General features: G+C 45.2%; 1 long non-coding RNA gene across 1 annotated transcript in view; it reads right to left on the bottom strand.

Annotated features, from left to right (window-relative positions):
* Positions 1-2,319, bottom strand: part of LOC114231337 (uncharacterized) — a 40,789-nt gene extending 38,470 nt beyond the window's left edge. Inside the window, exon 1 of the long non-coding RNA XR_003617281.2 lies at positions 2,270-2,319. This is a non-coding gene — a long non-coding RNA (uncharacterized LOC114231337). The remainder of the gene's footprint in view (positions 1-2,269) is intronic.
* Between the last annotated feature and the right edge of the window lie 3,316 nt (positions 2,320-5,635).

Genomic DNA, 5,635 nt, shown 5'->3' on the forward strand with positions numbered 1-5,635 from the left:
AGGTCAAGGTTCTTTGCTGCGGTTGGTTGGAAGGCTTGAAACAGGACAGTCAGTATACTTGACTGCTTAGCCTCATGCATTTTTCTATCATACAGTCTTTGTAGGCACTCAAAACTTCCTGCAAACCTGCCCTACACCTGCATGCCCTTTTAAGATTAAAGTCATATATTTCTGACACTTTAGAACACATCTGGCTAGCACGTGCACAAAACAAATTGAGATAAATCACAGATGCTCGCAGACACAGTACAAAGCCATGGGGGCTTGATGCTCAGATGCTGCATATGGTGCCCGGGGAAGGGGCCTCCTGGTGCCACTCTCACTGCATGGGGTGAATCTGCCTACAATGCCTGCTGCCAAACAAATGCTGAACATTATTCTCAGTTTTCACCTTTTTTTCCCAAAAGTGAAAATCCTCTTTGGGTTTCTTCCAATTAACAAAAATATATACTAACTAGCTTTCCCGTTGCAGGAAAATTCCTGCAATGGGATTTCCTGCTGCACTCTACCCCGCCTCCGTTCCTCCCTTGCCGCCCGCCTCGCCTTCTCCTCCGGCCCTCCCACATTTCCCTTCGCCCCCGGCCCCGCCTCCGCTCCGCCTTTATCACCCGCCTCACCTTCTCCTCCAGCCCGCCCGCATTTCCCTTTGCTCCGCCATAGTCGCCCGCCTCCGCCCCGCCCCGCCCTTGCCGCCCGCCTCACCTTCTCCAGCCCGCCCGTGTTTCCCTTCGCCCCCGGCCCCGCCTCCGCCCCGCCCTTGCCGCCCGCCTCGCCTTCTCCTCCAGACCACCCGTGTTTCCCTTCGGCCCCGGCCCCGCCTCCGCCCCGCCCTTGCCGCCCGCCTCGCCTTCTCCAGCCCGCCCGCATTTCCCTTCGCCCCCGGCCCCGCCTCCGCCCCGCCCTTGTCACCGGCCCCGCCTTCTCCTCCAGACCACCCGTGTTTCCCTTCGGCCCCGGCCCCGCCTCCGCCCTGCCCTTGCCGCCCACCTCGCCTTCTCCTCCAGCCCGCCCGCGTTTCCCTTCGCCCCTGGCCCCGCCTCCACTCCGCCCTTGCCGCCGGCCCCGCCTTCTCCTCCAGCCCGCCTTCGTTTCCCTTCGCCCACGGCCCTGACTTCGCTCCTCCCTTCTCCTCCCCCCGCCCCCCTGGCTTGCTTGCTTCTTTGAAGCTTTACTCCCCTTTGCAGCTCTTGGCTTCTTTCGACACTGTCTTGATATGCAAATCAGCCGCCATCTTTGTTGGGGCAATTTGCATACCCGTCCTGATTGGTTGGTGGGCGTGGCTTGGCTGGTGGGCGTGGCTTAGGTGTAGCGAAGGTGCGGTCAATTTGCATATTTGTCTATTATTAGATTAGATATAGGTCTTTTGTAAAAGTGAAGTGATGAAACAAACTTTTGAAGAGCAGGGGCCACCTGTATATGCTAAATGAAAAAAAAAATGGAAGGGAATGATAAGAGAGAATATTTATTTTCTTTTCCTGGCTTCTATTCAGTTCCCAAATATCTTCCACAAACTTTTTGCCCCTTCCCAACCCAAAGACAGGCAATGAGAGAAGTAGACATTTTTTTTTTTTCACTCCACCAATAAGGAAGTCTCTTGGGGGCATCTTCTAGGTGCTCTCCACTGTGCTACAGAAAGTGGAGGATAAAGAGCAAGTGTGAGATATGTTGCTGGTCTCCAGCAGCTTATGGTCTGTTATGACATCCCCACAGTGGCTCTGCCCTGAGGTTTTGTCATTTGTATAAAAACCTGCTCCTACTGTTCACATAGTGGCCAATAGTCAATGTGGATACCATTTGGGTAGCTAAGGTGAGAACCACTGAGATAAAGGGCAGTCTCATCCATCTTGTATCATAAAAATTATCTATCAAGTACTCACCATATTCCATTACAAACATGAATATTTGTTTGATATTGAGTGTGGGTGTATGTGTGTACATGCACATGCATATGTAGCAAAGAGAGAGGAATAAATTTAACTTAAATAGCTTCACATGAGTTTTAATAACAGTAACCTGAAAAGGTCAATGTAGCACCAAGTGATTAGTTGGGTGTCTAATCACCAAAGGAAGGGAAAATTAAGGAATTAAAGATCAGAGTGTATGTTTGATAAAATATGGAACACACAATAGTTTAATTGACTGCTTGCTGTTGTTATTTATTTTGTTCAGTTTGGTTTTCCAGTGTTAACTGGTTGTGAATGTCATTTAATTCCTAGCTCTGAACATCACTCATGCCTGGGAAGAATGTGGCTTTTTGATGGAAACTTACCTGTGTGTAATATTCATGTGGACTTCATTCCTATTAAAATAAGATGGTTTATTTAGCCAATGAGTTAGAATTAAAAAAAAAAATTCCTTTATGCTAACGTCATCCCTGATTCTCATTTCAAAACCACTCCAAACATCTTTAGGACCAAAGAGAGCATCAATCAGCACTTTGTCAAATCCTAGAATGTTGTTAAAACTAAGATGTTTTTCCTTTGTTTTCTTACACATACCTTTTACTTAGTTATTATCTAGCAAGTATTTTCCATTTAAACAAATGGCAGAGCCAAGAGGCTGTGACAAATGAGGCTATTCGCACCTACTACATGGCATCAAGTGAGGAAAAGTTGTCAGCAAGGTCAATGAGGCACAATTGTGGATTTCGTATCTTAAGACCAAGTTTCAATGTCAGTTTTGCTTCTTGCTTGATTGACATTAGATAGGTTCTCCAATACCTTCTGGGTCCAATCCTCAGTCTTAAAGATGACATGAGTCATGTAGTGTTAGGGGGAGGGTTGTGTGAGAGAAGGTACATAAAAATGCTTTACTGGACAGCAACTAAATGATGTTAGAGGAATGCTGTAGTATGGCTCTGCAATTTCATAAAAAGGGGCAGAACTACCCCCAGAAGTCTCCTGAAGATATCTGTCAAAGAGTATAATCTTTGTTCTCTCTTGACCTCCAAGACTCTGTCAATCACTTTGCTGTGCAGTCACCCTGATGACAGCCATTCTGAGTTTTTGTTGCTCAATCCTTAACAACTGCCTGAATCAACCACAATAAAATGAGGAGTATTTTTTATTTAAAAAACAATAACAAGCAGATATTGATGATTGGGAGAATTTAAGTCAATAATAGTAGAAATGCATTAATTAATTCCCTATCAGCTTAAAACATATTAAGTGGTTTAGTTTTAAAACCACATCTATAATAAGAGAATTTACATGAAAGTTGAAGTTAAATGTATATAGAAACATTGGAAATTTTAAGGAAATATACTGAACAATTAGACTAATAAAAATCACTGTAATTAAGCATTTAATTCTGCACTGAACTTCCTACCAACTAAGTTGAAATAAAAAAAGAAATTATATAATTCTTATTATAAAATATCTCAATATAAATTATTAATGTAAGACACCCTTATTTCTGGGAATAATTATAAAGGGGATTTATCTATTTTTATTGGGATATAATTGACATATAACACTGTATTTTATGTTATATAATTATATGTTTCAGGTGCACAACATAATGACTTGATATTTGTATATGTTATAAAATGATCAGCACAGTAAGTTTAGTTAACATCTATCACCACACAGTTATAATTTTTTTTTTCTTGTGGTAAGAACTTTTAAGATCCACTCTCTTAGAAAATTTCCAATATGCAATATAGTATTATTAACTACTAGAGGCCCAGTGCACAGATTCATACACTGGCAGGGTCCCTCGGCCTGGCCTGCAGGGATCAGTGAACCTCTGCTCTGCAGTCCGGCCTTTCCTGCCAGCTTGTCAGGGACAAGAGGCACACAGGGCGAGTATATAGGGGAGAGGCTCACGCAGCTGCAGCTGCACTCACCAGCTGTGAGCCTGGGGTTGAGCAGCATTCCCACTGTGGGAGTGCACTGACCACCAGAGGGCAGCTCCTGCATTGAGTGCCTGCCCCCTGATGGTCAGTGTGCATCATAGCTACCAGCCAGTTGTCCGGTCATCTGGTCACTTAGGGTTTTATATATATAAACTAGTGGCTCAGTGCATGAAATTCATGCACAGCGGTGGGGGGGTTCCCTCAGCCCAGCCTGCACCCTCTCCAATCGGGGAACCCTTGGGGGATGTCCGACTGCCGGTTTAAGCTCGATCCCGGCAGTCGGACATCCCTCTTGCAATCTGGTACCTCTGGCTCCTAACCACTCATCTGCCTGCCTGCCTGATAGCCCCTAACTGCCTCTGCCAGCCTGCCTGATTGCCTCTAACCCCTCTGCCTGCCTGCCTGATCACCCCTAACTGCCCTGCCCTGCTGGCATGATCTCACCCCCAACTGCCTCTGCCTGTCTGATCACCCCTAACTGCCCTCCCCTGCCAGCCTGATCTCACCCAGTATTTGTCTCTCTTTGTTTTCCTCAGTAGTTCTCCAGGCCTCCCTGCCTCCCTGTGTCCCTCTTACTCTTCCCTGGCTTGGAGGGGTCGGGGCCAGTGGGGGCCACTCCACCCTCTGCCCTCCCGCCCTTCCATCCAGGCCTCTTCAGGCCCAGTCTGTTTTGTTTCCTCATTCTGAGAGAGGCTTTGAGAGCAAGCTGGGAGGGAGGGAGGGAAAGAAAGGGAGAAAATGCTGTGAGCTGGTGGGTGCTGTGTGTGTCTGTGCGTGTGTACAGTTGTGGGTGAGTGTGAGTGCTGGCCTTGACTCACCCATCCCAGGCTCCACTGCCACAAGTCCCCACCCACCCACCAGAGCCTGCTGCACGTGCAGCCTGGATATTAGGTCGAGTCTCCGGTCATTGCGGATGTGACAGACCCAGGGTTTTTATATATTAGGATAGTCACCATGCTGTATGTTAACATCCCCAAGACATAAGGGCCTTATAACTGAAAATTCATACTTTTTTTTTTTTACCATATTTACCCATTTATTTATTTATTCTTTATTTCTGGTACTCTAACCAAGATATAATGCTACAATTCTCAAGCTGTGGAATAAATATCCCTAGAGCAGTGGTTCTCAACCTTTCTAATGCCGCGACCCTTTAATACAGTTCCTCATGTTGTGGTGACCCCCAGCCATAAGATTATTTTTGTTGCTACTTCATAACTGTAATTTTGCTACTGTTAATGAATCGTAATGTAAATATCTGTGTTTTCCGATGGTCTTAGGCTCTACAGCAGCAGTTTTCAATCTGTGGGTCACAACCCACAGGTTGAGAACCACTAGCAGGGTCACCTAAGACCATCGGAAAACACAGATATTTACATTACGATTCATTAACAGTAGCAAAATTACAGTTATGAAGTAGCAACAAAAATAATCTTATGGTTGGGGGTCACCACAACATGAGGAACTGTATTAAAGGGTCCCGGCATTAGAAAGGTTGAGAACCACTGCCCTAGAGTATACCAAAAGGCACAAAGAACTAAGAGCATTAACTTAACTTGAGGTAAAAGTCACATGTTTACACATTTATATTAATGCTAACACATGCTTTATGAAATATAAGCAAAATTTTAATTTATTTTATAATAAAACTTGTCAAGAAATATTTTGGTCTGCTGAACGTATACCCCAAACTGCAGAAGCAAGGTTGTACCCCTCTGCTGAGACTTTTCTGACAGTCTAACATAATGACAATATCTTCAATAACAATTTTAGATAAAA

The sequence above is a fragment of the Eptesicus fuscus genome, chromosome 12 (genome assembly GCF_027574615.1).
Source record: "Eptesicus fuscus isolate TK198812 chromosome 12, DD_ASM_mEF_20220401, whole genome shotgun sequence".
NCBI lineage: Eukaryota > Metazoa > Chordata > Mammalia > Chiroptera > Vespertilionidae > Eptesicus > Eptesicus fuscus.